This window comes from Chiloscyllium punctatum, chromosome 38 (assembly GCF_047496795.1).
Source record: "Chiloscyllium punctatum isolate Juve2018m chromosome 38, sChiPun1.3, whole genome shotgun sequence".
Taxonomy (NCBI): Eukaryota; Metazoa; Chordata; class Chondrichthyes; order Orectolobiformes; family Hemiscylliidae; genus Chiloscyllium; species Chiloscyllium punctatum.
Genome location: NC_092776.1, coordinates 35544978 through 35562945, shown reverse-complemented (window position 1 = coordinate 35562945; position 17968 = coordinate 35544978). Strand labels below are relative to the sequence as shown.

Genomic DNA, 17968 nt, shown 5'->3' with positions numbered 1-17968 from the left:
CTGAATAAATGATAATTTATTACAATCAGCGACAATGTGAAACTTGCAGATTGGTCTCATCAGTAATAAGGAATTAACAACCAATGGATAAAAATGGCTCAGTGATCCATTATAGAAAGGTTTCCCTCACCCTCTCCAGGGCTGTATCACAGGGAGGGGAAAAAATCCTTTAAAAATACAATTGTTAATGTATTGTGATGTGACAGCTTTTGATAATCATAATGTTTAAATAATGGTGCTGCATTCTCCAATATAAAAAAAAGGTTGCCTGTAGATTGTATTCACCATCAGCATTGTAGTTTTTTTTAGACTTGTGATGGTTTATATTATAACTGATATATACACTGAGACTGTAGGGAGCTACGAATGAAAGTGAATGTCAAAAAATTGAACTGCTGACAGCAGGGATTTAAGCAGAATTAGCAATGTCAATATTGTGTCTTATCACGGGTTTTAGTTTCTTAATAATATTGATTACCATTATTACCTTGTCTCTTATTGTCCTGCTCATAGTGGGAGTATGACCGGGGGCCTCTGAAATTAACACTGTACAAATGAAATAGAGGCTGGGAACCAGGATTAAATCAAAATGAATTTTAAGCAGTAGAATGTAATTGCAGCTGTTTTAGGTATAAGGTTTAGTAGTTAATTTGATTAGAGATTGGGAAGTTCATTCTTTAATTAAAATATATGTTCATCAGATAATGTACTTGAGCTAACCTTTTTATGAGTTTGTGCTCATAAGTAGCATATACAGCATTAGCTGAGGGAATAAATACCGACAAAACACTAACACTTTGCTGAAAGAAACATAAAGTAATGATGAATTTCTATGGTGGTTTGCTGGAAACCCATATTAGATTCATGAATAATAATAAGTACTGTGCAAACTTAAAGATTTTGATATCTGTTATTCCTCCTGAGCTGCTAAGATTGGAATCTTCTCTATATAGCGTTCAAAACGTTTTCCTGTCCCAAACTGCATTCAAGTTGTTGTAGTACTCACAATAGGAATCAATATTTACATTGTAAATTGCTTAATCATTATTAACTACTCAGTTTTGTTATGCTAATTGCCCACAACACAGTTAAACTGTGACTACTTGATGACTTTATAGACTCTGCAAAATGTTTGCCAAATGCATAACCTTTTCAATTTTAAGAAACAATTTGTGACTGTGGTTAATACCACATATAATTTTCTAGTATTTTGTGAAAACTGCTTTCAAAGTTATAGTAACATGACTTGTTGCATGAAGTGTCTTTAAATGTTCCAAAAATATTCTTTGCAAAGGTACGGTCAAAGCTACATACTAAACAAATAAAACTAAGCATTATCCTACTTATACTTTAGGTGCTTGCATCACCCTCCTTTTTTTCTGTTTTGGAACACAGTAACCATCTTGGCTATCATTCTGGGCTCAAAACACCACCACAAGAAAGGAATGCCTACCACTCCCTGGTTCAAAGATCCCACTCCTTTCAACACAAAAATACATTCCCTCAGTTGACATAATTTAACATCTCCAACCATAAGTGAAGTCTAAGGACAAGTGGAAGATATGTCAAAGAAAGCAATACTTTACTGAGTTATGAATAAATCCACCCAAGCTCTGCAGGATGTAATCGTTTGAAACTTGTGGTCAACATCAACTGTTTACTGCCAGTTCGCACTGTCTACTAACTCTATACACACCTCTGCATGATAACAGACATAAGTATCATAAGCAACCTCAGCAAATATTTATTGCTATTGTCTATTACAATGCATTCCACACTGAAAATTCTGACTGTACCTATTGCACAGTTACAATCATGTTAATGTACATGACAGATTTGTATAATATGAACATCACTGCATACACCTATGATATTGTCAAATATTTATCATAGCACGTGTTACATTATAAAATTATGCATTAATTAGCAATCTAAGATACTTTTATAAGAGAACTTGCTTTTTAAAAAATGATGTGTTCTTGTGTTGCCCTGTTTAAACAGACGCTATTGAGAGTATAATTACAAAACACTGTTAGAAACTGTGTCATGTCAAATGTGGCTGGAGCATATGAATATAATATGTTCATTGCACAAGACATAGCTATGACAGAATGTGTAGTAGAAGAAAATGGAGAAAGATAGCCAGGCATGTAAGAAGGACACAGCAATATTTTCTAATTTAACATGAGGGACTTCAGTTGAAAGTAATGTCATCAGTAGAGATTTATGCATTGTGTGAAGCAGTTGAAATAAATCTGTTATGGTTTTACTTGCACATGTGAATTGAAAGGAATTACTTACTTTAAATGGTAGTACCGTATTTGTACATAAACTAATGATTAATCATGTTTCAAAATTAATTAGTTATATTGTACAAGATGTAAGGAAAAACATGAAATAATAAATATGGAAAAGTTGCTGAAATCATAACAATAGCTAAACCTTTTATATTGTTTTCATTATCAACTTTTGACCACATATAGGACAGTCATAAAGGACACAACTGCTGTCATGTGAATGGTCCCACTCTATAAATGTAAAACATAGCATAAACATGAACAATTATATTGTGTTTAATTGTATTGTGCTGTATTGTAGTGGATGTGTGCACAGTGACTTTAGAGATATGGCATTTTCATATTGCGATGGCATCTGTTTTCTTTGCATTGAATTGACTAAGAGAAGCCAGCTTTCTCTATGAAATGCAGCATTTAAAGCACGCTGAGTTCAAGAGTTCCTGGGTACCAGCATTCAATCCTACCCTTTAATAGTAATGGGCTTATTGCAAGCCTTTGAATAGGTGACTCAGAATGGTCTAGGCTTGATTGAACAGGAGTTCAAAACAGCCAGTCAGGGTCTGATGTTAATAAGTATGGGACAGAGAGAAATGGAGACTCCATTTTAGGTGTACTGCCTATCTTTATTCAATACCATTTATCTTAATATAAAAAGGAAATCATCTAATTTGCAAACAAAGTGGAATTGTGTACATATTCACGTAAGATAAAATTAGCTGCTGTTGCACATCATTAACCCAAGATCATTGATGGGCTCCCACTCCAGTCCATCCCCAAATCCAACATTCTTGTGTGGAAACCAGACTCTTGGATACGCTGGATCTTGAAGTGCAGTGCAATAAGACTGAAAGCGAAACATTTCAAATCTGGACCACATAATGGAAAACTCTCAGACATTCGGAGTCCTTGGATGGATTCGCATCAATCAGAGACCCAATCTTAGATGCTGTCAATGAAATGTGTTCATCTCTGACTACAGTTTCTAGCTCCTGTCAACCTACCTGGTTAGGTAGGGGCCACAATGCATTATCTTGGAGTCATGGTCATAGAGTCAGAGAGATGTACAGCACAGAAACAGACCCTTCAGTTCAACTCATACATGCTGGCCAGATGTCCCAACCCAATCTAGTCCCACCTGCCAACACCCGGCCCATATCCCTCCAAACCCTTTCTATTCATATACCCATCGAGATGCATTTTAAATGTTGCAATTGTACTAGCCTCCACAACTTCCTCTGGCAGCTCATTCCATACACATATCACCCTCTGTGTAAAACATTTCCCCTTAGGTCTCTTTTATATCTTTCCCCTCTCACCCTAAACCTATGCCCTCTAGTTCTGGATTCCCTGACCCCAGGGAAAAAGACTTTGTCTATTTATCCTATCCATACCCCTCATAATTTTGTAAACCTCTATAAGGTCACCCCTCAGCCTCCGACGCTCCAGGGAAAATAGCCCCAGCCTATTCAACCTCTCCCTGTATCTCAAATCCTCCAACCCTGGCAAAAACCTGGTAAGTCCTTTCTGAACCCTGTCAAGTTTCACAACATCCTTCCAACAGGAAGGAGACCAGAATTGCATGCAATATTCCAACAGTGTCCTAACCAATGTCCTGTTCATCAGCAACATGACCTCCCAACTCCTGTACTCAATACTCTGACCAATAAAAAAACGCATACCAAACGCCGCTTTCACTATCCTATCTACCTGCCACTCCACTTTCAAGGAGCTATGAACATGCAATCCCAGATCTCTTTGTTCAGCAACACTCACTAGGACCTTACCATTAAGTGTATAAGTCCTGCTAAGATTTGCTTTCCCAAAATGCAGCACCTCGCATTTATCTGAATTAAACTCCATTTGCCCCATTGGCCCATCTGATCAAGGTCCTGTTGTAATCTGAGATAACCTTCTTCACTGTCCACTACACCTCCAATTTTGGTGTCATCTACAAAATGACTAACTATACCTCTTCTGCTCGCATCCAAATCATTTATATAAATGATGTAAAGAAGTGGACCTAGCACCAACCTTCCTTTGTGATTTCACTGTCTTCTATGATTCACTTTACTTTTAAGTACATTTGCCTGCTTCCTAATCATTACATCATTTCTGTAATTAATGTTGTTAGGAAAACTTAGTTTACTCAAGGAACCCTGTTTACTGAACTCAAACTCAAGGAACTTGTGTCTGAACCGGCCCTTGGTCTGACATAATAGTGATAGTAGAAATTATTCAACATGGCCCAGCTGTACTCCTGAGTTTCCAGCTGAACTAGATGGATTCTATAGACAAAAGTGAGGGCTGCAGATGCTGGAAAACAGAGTCTAGATTAGAGTGGTGCTGGAAAAGCTAGGCAGCATCCGAGAAGCAGGAAAATCGACGTTTCGGGCTAAAGCTGTGCTTTTCCAGCACCACTCTAATCTAGATGGATTCTATATCGGGGACTCAGTAAAGAGTTAAGAACTACTGTATGGCTTTGTGCTGTTAGAAGTCAGGAAGAAGTTCTAGGAATTAGAAATGATTAAATGTTGGAGTGAGAAGTCAGAAGAAGTCTTGTGGAGCTGAGAATATTGGAAGGTCACTGGCTCTGTTGTGGAGGGAGCTAGCAGTCATTGAATCATAGAGATGTACAGCACGGAAACATACCCTCTGGTCCAACTCGTCCATGCCGACCAGATATCCTTAATAAATCTAGTCCTATTTCCCAGCATTTGGCCCATACCCCTCTAAACCCTTTCGATTCATACACCCATGCACATACCTTTAAAATGTTAATAATTGTACCAACCTGCACCACTTCCTCTGGCAACTAATTCCATATACACACCACCCTCTGCATGAAAAAGTTGCCCCTTAGGTCCTTTTAAATCTTTCCCCTCTCACCTTAAACCTATGCCCTCTAGTTTTGGACTCTCCTATCCTGGGGAAAACACTTTGGCTATTCACCCTATCCATGCTCCTCATGATTTTATAAACTTCTATAAGGTCACCCTTCAGCCTCTCATGCTCCAGGTAAAGTAGACCTAGCCTATTCGGCCTCTCTCTGTAGTTCAAAACCTCCAACCCTAGCAGAATCCTTGTAAATCTTCTCTGAAACTTTTCAGGTTTCACATCATCCTTGCTAAAGCAGGGAGATCAGAATTGCATGCAGTATTCCAACAGTGGCCTAACCAATGTCCTGTATAGCAGAGAGGTTTGGAAGAAACATGCAATCAATAATACTTCAGTTCAGCTGAGATAGTGGGCATTAAAACGTTTTTAAGCAATATTTGCTTGATGTAACTGAGCAAGATGGTGCTCAGGAAATAAAACACTTTGGGGCAGATCTGACTCAGTAAAGCTAGCTATCAGTGAAGGGCTGCAGTTTTGCTCATGAGTGAGTACTGGAATACAATTTCAGAGTCCAGAGGAGCATAAATCAGGAAAGGAGACCAGAACAGGAGTAGTCATTAAGGCCGTCCATGTCAGAGTATGTCTTGAGGGATGTCTCATCATGATTTATTACCAATGTTTGCTATATGTAAATTCTGAGTGTAAAAATAAGTTGTACATGTACTGTAGATAGTAATACTGTTCCAACATTTTTTCAGTGAAGTATTTTTGTTTGTTCCAAACCATGGAATCTTGTGGCTTTTATACTCTTCATAAGTCCTCTGGATCTTACCTTTTGTCTACTTGAAAAAGAAAGGCTAATCAGATTGCAAAATAATTTAATTATCTTGCCCAGGTTTTAACATAACAGTGGTAGTCTGGTCTGGGATCATACAATAAACAGTGAAAAAAGTTATTTGAAACCAACACATTTACTTCCAGAGCAATAGACATATACTGGAGCTGATCGTTCAATTGAAATTCTTAGTAGTCAAATAAAGAGGTCAGGGCTCTCCTTGCAAGTTGTTGAGTATTATAATGCCTGTTAATTCTCTTTGAGTAGCTATGTTTTGACAACTTACTGCAAATTTATAAAACGGTAATAAGCTTTTTGTGAAGTGTGAAGTTAAATTGTCATGAAAATAAAGGAAAGACTTCTATGTTTCAGATTATTTGCATTAACCCCAGAATATGGTTGGATTCAGTGATCTCCTGGTTCTTTGGGCCAAATATTACTCCGGTGACACACTAATGCCAATAAGCATCACTGTTACAATAATAAAGTTAGTGCAATATGACTTTAATAAGTGTATCCTACCAATATCAAACATCCAAGTCACAAAGTTTTAAAAATAACTTGAAATACTTCAATTGTGCTCACCCTGTGGTTCCTTATTTACCTTTCATTTGAATCTATTTCCTATTCTTGTCTTTTTATTTAGTCATTCTTCCTAGCCCTTTTAGATATTTATTTTGTTTAAAAAAATCTTACCTTTGTATGTCTCCCACGCTAGCCAATAATTCTGAAGCCGGAAACATTTTTAAGTTTTTCTTTCATTTAAACCAACTGGATATGCTTCTTTTATTAAGAAATGCCCTTCCTGATGAAAGGCTTATGTCCAAAATGTTGATTCTCCTGCTTCTTGGATGCTGCCTGACTCGCTGTGCTTTTCCAGCAACACACTCTCGACTTCTTTTATTAAGAAAATGTTCATGCCACAGTTCTGAGAAATCCAAATCAAAATTAGGAATTCTTTCTTGTTTTACAGATAAATAAAAACATCAATTGTCTCAAAGCATAACATCTACAGTAGTAAACTCAATGGTGCCATTCAAAAAGATAAAACTGCATAAAGGTGTCAGGGTGGACGGCTACATCACATCAGTTCCTATTCTTTAAATTATATTCCCTTTTGAGTGTGAGTGTGTTGGTTAGTGAACTTAGCCTATTTTTTTTCTCTTTATTCTTTCAGAGATTGTAGATATCACCAATAAAGCTAGCTATTGTTGTCCATCCCTAATTTATTTGAACTGAATGGTTAAATAGGCCATTTCAGAAGATAACTAAGAATCAACCACAAAACTATGAGTCTTATTCATATATCAGTTAGACCCAGGTAATGTGGCTGCATGATCGAATCTTTAACATTCTTGGCAGAGAATCAGTGGAACAAGATTACCTGCACATTTTAAATACCTGAATAATTTTACTTCCAACTGAAGTCAATCTAAAGTAAAATTGGGTAGTGCTTCACTAAGTCATGATCCTTTGTGTAAAAAGAAACTTCATCAAAATTTCTCTCTACCTCGCATCAGAAATCCTTTAAAGCAACCTTATTTGATAACATGTGACCTATAATTTAACTCTTTAAGTTTTGCCATCATCCAATATTATCCCCATGGCAAGGCTAATTTGCTTTCCCAAACATCTGCCCAAAACTGCAAACATTAGTTCATGTGGTGTTTGATCATTGCAATGTACAATGAAGCAAAAAATATCTTCACTTTTATGCTTCCAATACAGTTAATGTAAGGCCATCTTAAAAATGCATTTTGAATTGCTTATATACCTGCAAATGAACGTTCAACTTTTCATGTATGTGGACACCTAAATCCAGTTACTCCAGCTTTTCTCCTCGTTTCCCCTCATTAAGAAAAAAATTAAGTATCCTTCTGCGATCCATATTGAATTCCATCTGCCATAGTTTTTGCAAGATTGATTTAATCTTCCTATGTCTATTTATAACTTGATATCCTCATATACAATCAAGTATGTTTCCAGACCCTGCTTGTCTACAAAGCATTAGGTCAGCATAACTGCCCACTATATTGTTTTGATACTTCTATCACACCATTTTGAAACTCATTGGAAACAGTAGCAACGGATGCACTGCATGCACCAACTTTCAAGAACACATATAGTTCTTGTGCAAGATAGTTATAAACATATCTAAATGATACTCGAGATGTTCAAACCATCATTCTGAGTTAGATTTGAATCCCAATTCCAAATGCAAAAGTACCATTAGTACGATGACCACAATTACTCCAATAACATCTTATACAGCAGCATAAATGAATCACAAAAGTCTTTGGCAGTTTTGTAATGCATAAGCCACATTTACACTGGCATGGAAGTGAAAAAAATTACAGAGTAGGATTAGGAAAGTGTACATTGGTCATCAAAGGATGTCATTCATGAGAAACCAATGGACACTGCTAGAAATCATAAAAGAAACAGAAATTTCTGGAAAAACTCAGCAGCATCCGAGGAAAGAAGGCAGAGTTAATGTTTCAGGTCTAGTGACTCTTCTTCAGGACTGATTATAGCTAGGAAAAGGTTGGTATATATGCTGAAAATAGGGTGGGGAAGGGGTAGGAGTAATCGATGGGTGGAGCTGAAATGTTAACTCTGCTTTTTTTCTCTTACAGATGCTGCCAGACCTGCTGTTTCCAGCAATTTCTGTTTTTTATATCTTGCATGACTTCAGTTAGGGGACTATTAATGGGATGTAGAGAGAATGCTTTCTCCTGTTTGAAGTCAGTAGAAGATAGTCACCAAGATAGCTATAAGGAATTCAGAAACAACCTCTTTACTAAAATAAGGATGACACTATGGAAACTGCTACATGAGTACGTGAAGTGTGTCATATAGATGCTAAGAAATCGATAAAGAAATGAATAGTGGGTTACACTAATAGATTTAGATGACAGAAGGAAGCTCAAATGGAGCATAAACATAGACTGGACCATTGGGCTGAATGGCCTGATTCTGTATTATATACCTTATGTTTTGATGCTGTTACAGCTGAAACCTGATTGGAAAGATTTGAACAAAGATTTATAGTAGAAAAGGACCTAGACTTGGAAGGTGATTTTTCATTTAATTTCACAAATTTAACTACTCACAATCTGTTATGCAGCTAGTTCTTTTACAACGCGATGGTTGTGTTCTTGTGCATCCCTGCATTACAAAAAAAATCACTCTTTAGAAACACTGCTTAAAGTGTTGGTGCTGTAATCACGCTGCAGCCAACACACGTTTTAAAAGTTCGCACTTTAGAAACAGTGTCCTCAATTCAGCAATAGCGTTATTTCGAATTCGCGTTAACGAAATGGACGATACAGCAGAATGACCTGTACCTCATCTGACCTAATCTTACAATTAATAAATTACATAGCTAAACTTATCTGGATAGCTCCATTTGTGACTTGATCTTAGTAGCTGACCACCTAGAGCTATTTCTAATATTAGAACCATCCTCTGCTTTAACTTTTTATTCTTCCAAATAATGCTATAAGGTTCCCTGACTCCAGACTTACCTATTTACAAACCCCTCCACAATGAATTACATTTACACTGGCATTGATAAACTTTCTCTCAGTGTTTCTCTGTCACATGTAATTAAACTAGAAAATGTAGTTAACAAAAATAGTATTAAAATCATAATGCAGGAATTGAAATAGCTGCATATCTATTTATTTTAATTAGGCTGTCTGAAAGTAGCCAGGTGGTAAAAGTTGAGATGCTATTTAATTTGTCTAGTCATTCAGATTTCCATTGACAACCATGTGTGAAATTACCAGAGATGTGCACTTAAGTGAATGCAAACCCATAGTGACTCTAATTAGACCATTTCAAGTTTATTCATAAAGACACAAATTTAGTCTAATTTGGATCACATCAGGTTTCTCCATAATATATGCAACTTCATCTTCCATATCAGACTACCCAGTTTCCCACCATCACAGCTTCTGGCATCTGTAGCTGGCACTGCATCAACAAATTCATTATTGTTAGGCCCAATGATATAGAGGGACATGTCGATTTCCTTGCTGTGCAGTTGGGGGCACCCAATCTTGTATCAGTTTATATGGGAGATACTGAATTTGGCAGTCTAATTTTGTTGTAAGTCAATATTTTCTGGAAGTCTGGGCAGTAAGGTATGGAAAGCAACAGTGTTAATGGCTTGGCACTACACCATAGTCTTGTGGCTATTGAGGCTTGATCCCCTATCATCACTGGTAAAAGAAGGTTTGGACATCAGCAAGCAGTAGATTTTAATGACAACTAAAATTTTCACAACCAACACACCTATCCTTACTACACTCTGACAATTGTCATTATTGTAATTCCCAATTCTTAGGAAAAGGGAAAACAATTCATTTTCTTTGCAAAACAATATGATAGACTTAATGAGCAATTTTAGTTTTAGCTTAACTCAAAATGAATAACATTTGCTTATTTTATGTACTATATTATTATTACAATAAATGGCATAAAAAAATTAATAGTTTAGTTACTTGGATTCATGATTTTCAATTGGACCATCAATTTGGTAGATTCTTACTTCATTGCAGTCAGGTAGTCAGACAGTTGTTATAAGACTATAGAACTTTAACATGTAGTTAATGGAGGGCCTGTGTAAAACAGAGAATGAGAGGTATAATAAGAAGAATAAACCGCTTTGCAATTCTGTTGGGGGAGTAGTGTGGAAAAGATCTCCAGATGGTTAAACCAAAGGATTCAGCTTGAAACACTCAGATTACAGGTTGTACAAGAAATTGAAACAAGATTTGTATTGAACAGAGTTAAAATGAAAGAAAATGATTTGTATTAAAAACAAAGTAGTCTGACTAATGATATTGTTTACTATATATAATATATTTTCTCTTCAACCAACGTTTAAATTAAAATTAATTGAATGAGAGCACGTGAACTGAGTGAATGCATATGACTTATGTCAGGTGTATATTGATTTATCAATACTTAGGGAAAATCGAAGTATACTTAATTCTCTTTGTTAGTTGTGATATTGTTATAAAGCTTGAGATCTATTCAGACATTGGTTTATTGTAGTTGAAAAATTGCATTTGCTCAATGGGAGGAGTGACTTACAGGTCCCCTTCTGCACAACAACACTAGAGAATCAAATCCATATAGCTTCACACAGCCACACTGCTGATCAGATAGATTCACCTGTCTTCCTGCCCCTTTCCCAGTTTGATTTCCAAATAAAATGTAATTACATATGGCTCGGCATCCAAATACATAGAGCTTTAGCTCACTGGTGTTTCAGTGTATCATAAAAGGCATACCTTTCCAGCCTTAGATGAGCAGAATTTTGGCAGGATATCACCTGCATATGTGAGGATCACAGAGGATTCTGGCAAGACAAGGAAAATGGCTATGCAGATTTGTTGGTGTGATATGTTAGAGAGCTTGACAACAGGGTGTAGCCACAGGCAACAGTAATGAGGATGTATGCTTCATAATATTGCTGAGAGAGAACAAAAAAGCATCATGAAATTAATGTGTGGCATTTAACTGTAAGAATGCTTAACACACTCATCTGAAATTTGTCTTTTTATGTCGAGATGCTACCCAAATTATTTTAAACAATTTTTTAGAGAACAACATCATCACTAAAAAAAATTGCAAAATTACTTTCAATAGCTTAAAGGTAGAGAGTGAAAAGTTGTCTGTTGGTAATGATGAGAAATAGATTGGAGACAATCACATCTCCTTCAAGGCCTCCTGAATAGATGCTTTTCTAAAAAGATGAACATTCATTTATCATGATCCGTGTTGTATCCTCTGAGAAAGTCACACATTCAATTCATAATTTCATTGGGCACTTGACAAGAATGTTACAATAACCTGGAGTTTTCTCTTTATTAACTTCGTATGTGTTTTACAGATTTTTAAAAAAGATTTGCAGTTTTACCTGAGGTGCTTTGTCTTCCTCGGGAGTAGTAAGCAGGTTTGGAAGAGTCTGCGACTATGCAAATCATGGATAGGCTATTAGCAGGAGCAAGCTTAATTGACACCCGGGACCTGGTATTTTGTTCCCACTAAGGAGTAGGAACAAAGGCAGGTGAGTGATGAAAATGCAGCATCAGAGGTTGTGCCAATTTCTCCATGCTTTTCTACCGTCTGTGAGTTTCATCAGGGCAGGTGAAGGACAACCTAAGAACCTGGCCGGTTCCCAAATGAGTCAAATTGAATTCGTTAAAGAGCTCATTCAGTGTGTAGTTAAGGCCACATTGAGATTTTGGTGTTTGTTCTCATCGTAACTGGATGTGAGGAATCAGCGAGACAGTATTCAGCCCTTAATTCAGGTGGATTCATAAAAGAGAATACACCTGGTGGGGAGGGGAAGTGGTCTCAGCCTTTAGCGCACAGGTAACATTGAGTATATGTAAGTTGCAGAGAGAGGAGTCACTACATACTCAGGCAACGCAGGAGGCCAGTAAGCTTCTCGCATTGTGATGTCAGGGGGGAGGTGCTAAGAGAGGCCATTGGAACAGAAGGAAGGTAGCGATTTTAGCCCTCATGGCAATGAGAATCAGCTTCCCATGCATGATGACTCTCAGGAGGGCAAAAAGCAGGGACAAGGACAGGTGGGCAACAAAAGCCACACCCTCAGCAAGGGATCTAATCAACCAATCATTGGGCTACATTGAACTCTTGGACACCTGATGCTGTAAGTGAATGTGATTTTCTAGGTCAATGGACACAGAAGTGTATTATGCCTTAAGTCACAGATGACCTATTTGTGAGAGCTGAACAGTACATTCAATTCTATATAGGTGAGGCTATCAATATGCCCAGCAGCTGACCACTGAGATTGATCAAGGACTTCCAGATCCCCAACACTCACAGGTCTATGAACACACCAACACCAAGTCTGTGCTCATGTTCCTATCATTTACCATGGCCCTTGCATCTTCCTACAGTCTGTGCTGCAGACTGCGAAAAATCTGAAACTAAGAAAAACAGAAATTGGTGGAGAAACTCTTTGAGTGTGGCAACATTTGTTGAAATAAAACAGATTTAATGTTTCAAATCCAGCACGACTCTTCTTTAGAAGAAGGGTCACTGGGCTTGAAACGTGAACGGAGTTTGCTCAGAACACGGTGGCTAGGCCAGGATGTGAGGGGCTCATCAGGATACTAACATCTGATCTAGGCATATTTCAGCTGAACACTTCTAATACAGCAGGACAGTGTGGTCTGAAATTCATTTTAAATTGCTTTTCAGAACACTGGCATTGAAAATGCTGTCTGGAGTAGATCCATGTTTACTGCCAACATCAGATGCACATTAGTCCAGAGATTTCACTGCCCTTGTTCAAAAACTATTGCTCCTCTTCATCCCTTTGTCCCTTTTTTCTTTTGCTACCATCAGGTGTCATGTGTAACCTTTACATGGTAAAAACAATGACTGCAGATGCTGGAAACCAGATTCTGGATTAGTGGTGCTGGAAGAGCACAGCAGTTCAGGCAGCATCCAAGGAGCTTCGAAATCGACGTTTCGGGCAAAAGCCTTTACATGGTGCTTAAACATAGGAAAGAATGCAGTTATTCATGACACCAACCTAATGATTGCTCAGTGCTTTGTAAGACACAATGGCCTCTGCTCTGAACTATTATCTACCTGATGCTTCTCTTGTGGTCTTGGATGAGGTGGAGGCAGCCTGCCTTTGAAGTTGAGGTGTACATGTTGGTCATCCTAATAGTGGACATGTCAATTTGAGCACTTCCAAATCTGCTGCATTGCTATCAATGCAGGGACTCCCTCTGTCATTGGGCCTCCACTTCACAAATTGTTTCTCAGTTTAGTGAACCAAGATCGCCAATGATGGTGATGGTGCCCCAAGAGAAGTAGTACCCCTGATTCTTCTCAGTGATTGTCTCAGCCATTGACCCGCTGTCTGGTTGACGAAAGGGAATTGTGAGCCATGGCATAGCTAGCATCCTTTTCAGATGTTGCATCATTGACATAAATGCTTTGTAATGTGGCACACATCCTCTGAATGCTGAAGGTCTGTAAATAGTTTGGACATAGATTCTGTCCATGTTCAGGAGCAATGTGCGCCCTCAAGCTCCCTGGATGACATATGTCCTGGAGGATGAACACATAAGGACATGTCTTGAAGGTCTGGCATAAAATTCCCCTTGCCAGAGCAAACCAATGGACCATTTCCTTCACCACATCGAGTTTCTTCCGATAACACTTTATCAGCTGACATGCTCAACAATCTCTCTCCAACCTGCATACTTTGGGATGGAGGCTTTCTCTGTGAGGTTATCCTCATTTTTCTCTCTTCCTGTCTCAAGAGGAACCTTCAGGTCAGTGACTGCACTGACACCATGAGTAAAGCAATCACTGATCTAGTCAAAGGGCTACCACAGTAATGGCTACCATTAGGTATATATATCAGGCCTGCATCCTTGCAGTCTCACCTCCATTCCTCTGCTTATCTCACCATCCAGCTGCCCCTGTGAAAATCAGAGCCTGTTAATGTTTCCCTTTGGGGTGTGTCCAGGACCCAGAAACAATCCTGTCATCAATTTCCCATACTTGGAAGCAAAATCGAGCTGCTCTTCTCGGAGTAAGCAAAACTACCTTTTAGAACGGGAAACACTGAACTAACTTATATGGATCATTAGCTCAGGAAGGCTTGGCCAAATCACTGGGCTTATAGCACATGTAGACAAAGAGAATGGAATCTATCAAGAATGTAGTTCTTAATGGCTGCATCCTGTCAGAAAAGAAGTTACATTGTTCACATAAGAATGCATTAATTGTTCAAAATAACACTGATTCTGTTGAGTTGTAGGTTCTAAAGCATGAAGGATGGTCCTGTTTAGAAATGGAGGCCATTTGCATTGGGAATGATCCAAAGATGGGCTCAAGGAATACAGAAACCTCCCTTTGAGCAGAAAGACAAAAGTTCACATGGTCTTGATTTACAGAATAAATGCAGACTATGAACCTGGAGCCTTCTGACTTTCTGAGTATTAGCGGAGCCATCAGAAAAAGTTACCACAAGGGATAACCAGCTGGTGGCAGGCAAAGCTTTCTCAGTGACACTGCTGTTTAATCCTTTGATGTCAGTATAAATCGCTCAGCAGATAATCAGGTGCCTTGCGAATTCAGTCACATAAGGTCAGATGCTCAATTTTCCAAACCGAGGAGGACATTGATCACAAGCTGTTGCAATGTGAAATGAAACAGAAGTGGTTGATTGCTGAAATAGATGAAGAAAGTGAGCAGCTGGTATATCAGACAGGGAGAATTTGAGAACCGAAAACAGTTGCTAGGTTCAGACTGTTAGATTTTGTAAAGCCCAACTCTTCTGGTCTTGTGTCTGATTTTCAGTTGGCTGATTGAATTTTTTCAGCCTCTCAGATAAGCAACATTTGGACTTGTATTTTGACTTATACCTCAGAGGTTGGTTGAGAATTTTTCAAAGGGGATAGGTTTTAGTCATAATTTGAAGAAGTAAATCCCTGTCATATTAATTCATTGCTGACATACATAATTTACCAAAGTATATTTCCTATTTCTGCACAATTCTTATTAAAACAGTCCTGTAAATAAAGTCAGTGGGCTAAGTCACTCCTTCAAAGCCAGGCATTCAAATGTAACCCGAAATGAAGATTGGAAGCCAGGAATAGTCCAGCTGAACTACGTTCAGGTAATAACAAACCATTTCCAACTACAAAGGTTTCACAGCACAGAACTGTCCATAACTTGGTGATTATAGGTGTGCAATGTCAGAACAATTGTACAGTCACTTGGTAGCATAGAACTTGAAACCAGTTGAACAAAGAGTCATGCTGTCAAAACTCTTCATGTTGCACTAATCGGGACAAACTCAAGAATATCAAATTTCAAGCAAAGCTACAAGTTGTGTTGCAAAACAGAAGGTGCTGTTTGGTTGATAGGTTGACTCTGATTGTCAAGATGTCATCATAGAGTCTACGCCAACTATTGTTCCCCATGTTTTTGTTTTGTTCAAAGAAGTGCAATCCCAGAACATATTCCTTTTGTCTGCAGACATGTCCCTCTGTGTGAACATATGCAACTTCTCGTAAACTGCAGAGCACCCTGAGAGGGGAGGGTGAACAGCAAGCAGCCATGGTTCACATCAGTAGACACAACATAGGTGGAAAATAAATGATGAGGACCTACAGTCAGAATTCAGTGAGCTAAAGAGAAAATTAGTAAGGTAGGACTTCAAAAGTTCAATTCAATGAATTACTCCCATTGCCCCGCAAAAGAGAATATAGAAGTAGAAGATGAGGCAGATGAATGGGTGGTGAGAAGGTTTGTACAGGAAGCTGGTGCTTTAGACTCTTGGGAAGTTGGGATCAGCTCTGGGGAGATGGGACTTATACAGATCAAAGTGTTTGCTCCTCAACAGAGCCATGATTGAGTTCCTTGCAGGCAGTTTTGCTAAAATGTAATGAAATCTAAATCAGGGTTACTGTGCAAGTAGGTGAATATGATGGTAAATAAAATTTGTGAGTTATAAGCACAAATCGCTGTTAGAAAATCTGATGTTTTTGTGATGATAGCTCAAGGAAGAGTGTTGAATATTTCTGGACATGAGGCAATCAGGAAATAAAGAGCAGGATGAAAAGTGGGAAGGGTGGTTGATTAAAGATTGTATTGTATTGCTAGAGAAAGAGGATGTCCCAAATGAGTCAAGGACAGAATCTATTAGGCTAGACCAAAAAAAGGGAAAATCATTTTGCTCAGTTTATTCTATCAGCCTCTAAAATAGTAGGGAGGGTGTAGATGAATATATTTACAAGGGAGTTACAGGGAATGGTAAAAAGTATCGATGCATAATAGGGGAATTTGATTATTCAAACAATTAAAGACTGGGATAATAATACAAAGGAACAGGTATAGACCAATCAGCCCCTCGAGCTGTTCCAATCAATGAGACCATGTCTGATCTGTGACCTGGCTCCATATACCCACCTTTGGCTGATATCCCTTAATATCTTTGCTTCATAGAAATACATCCATCTCAGATTTAAAATTAACAACTGGTCTAGAATCAACTATCATCTGCGGCAGAGAATTCTAAACCTCTACTACTCTTCCTGTGTAGAAGTGCTTCCCGAATGGTCTAGCCCTAATTTTTAAACTATGCCATCTAGTTTTAGAATCTCCAATGAGTGAGAAAAGTTTATCTTACCTTGTCCTTTCCTGTTAACGTCTTAAATTCTTTGATCAGATCACCCCTTAATTGTCTAAGGTCTACAAAAAGCAGGCCTAACTCATAAAATCTCTCCTTATAACTCCTGAAGTGCAAGTATTATTCATGTAAACTCATATTGTACTCCGTCCAAGGCCAGTATTTTCCAAGGCCAGTGTGGTGCCCAGATCTCTTCACAAATGGGGACTAATAAGAGTTTTGTACAACTGCAGCATAACTTCCGTTTCCTTACATTCCAGTCTTCTAGGTATAAAGATCAGCCTTCCATTAGCTGACAAAAGTTCCTCCAGTGTGTTCAGGAAACTTTTCGACAATAAGTTTCCAGCCCAATGAGAAAGCAACATTGCTAGACCATTTTCTTGGGAATGAGGTGAATCAAGTAAGTCAAGTGTCAGTGGGAGAACATTTGGGGCATAAAAATAAATGCTTAAAAGTACAGAACATTGTTAAAAGCAGATTAAAAGTTGAAACTTTTCATCTTGCACTAATCAGAACTAGGAAGACTTGGAAAGAAAAGAGCTGTCTTTTTAAACAACATGAGAACAGGGTGCTAATTGGTTGAACCATCAGTGGCATGGAGATAAAGTTAGAACAGTTAACTGTCAATCTTAATTCTCAGACCAACCAGCTAGATTCTGCTTGGTCAGGATGTTGCCATTGGGATGTAGCAGAAACTGGCTGTCTCTATGACCCCAACATTTGGGGGAATCTTGGTTAGGGTGATTAGAGAAACAGATAATGAATAATTAGTTTGTGGCAAAGCCAACTTCAATG

The 17968-nt window shown here is 38.2% G+C and overlaps 1 pseudogene; it reads right to left on the bottom strand.

Annotated features, from left to right (window-relative positions):
* Nucleotides 1-3029: 3029 nt before the first annotated feature.
* LOC140463268 (protein mago nashi homolog pseudogene) lies at nucleotides 3030-4539 on the bottom strand (annotated as a pseudogene).
* Between the last annotated feature and the right edge of the window lie 13429 nt (nucleotides 4540-17968).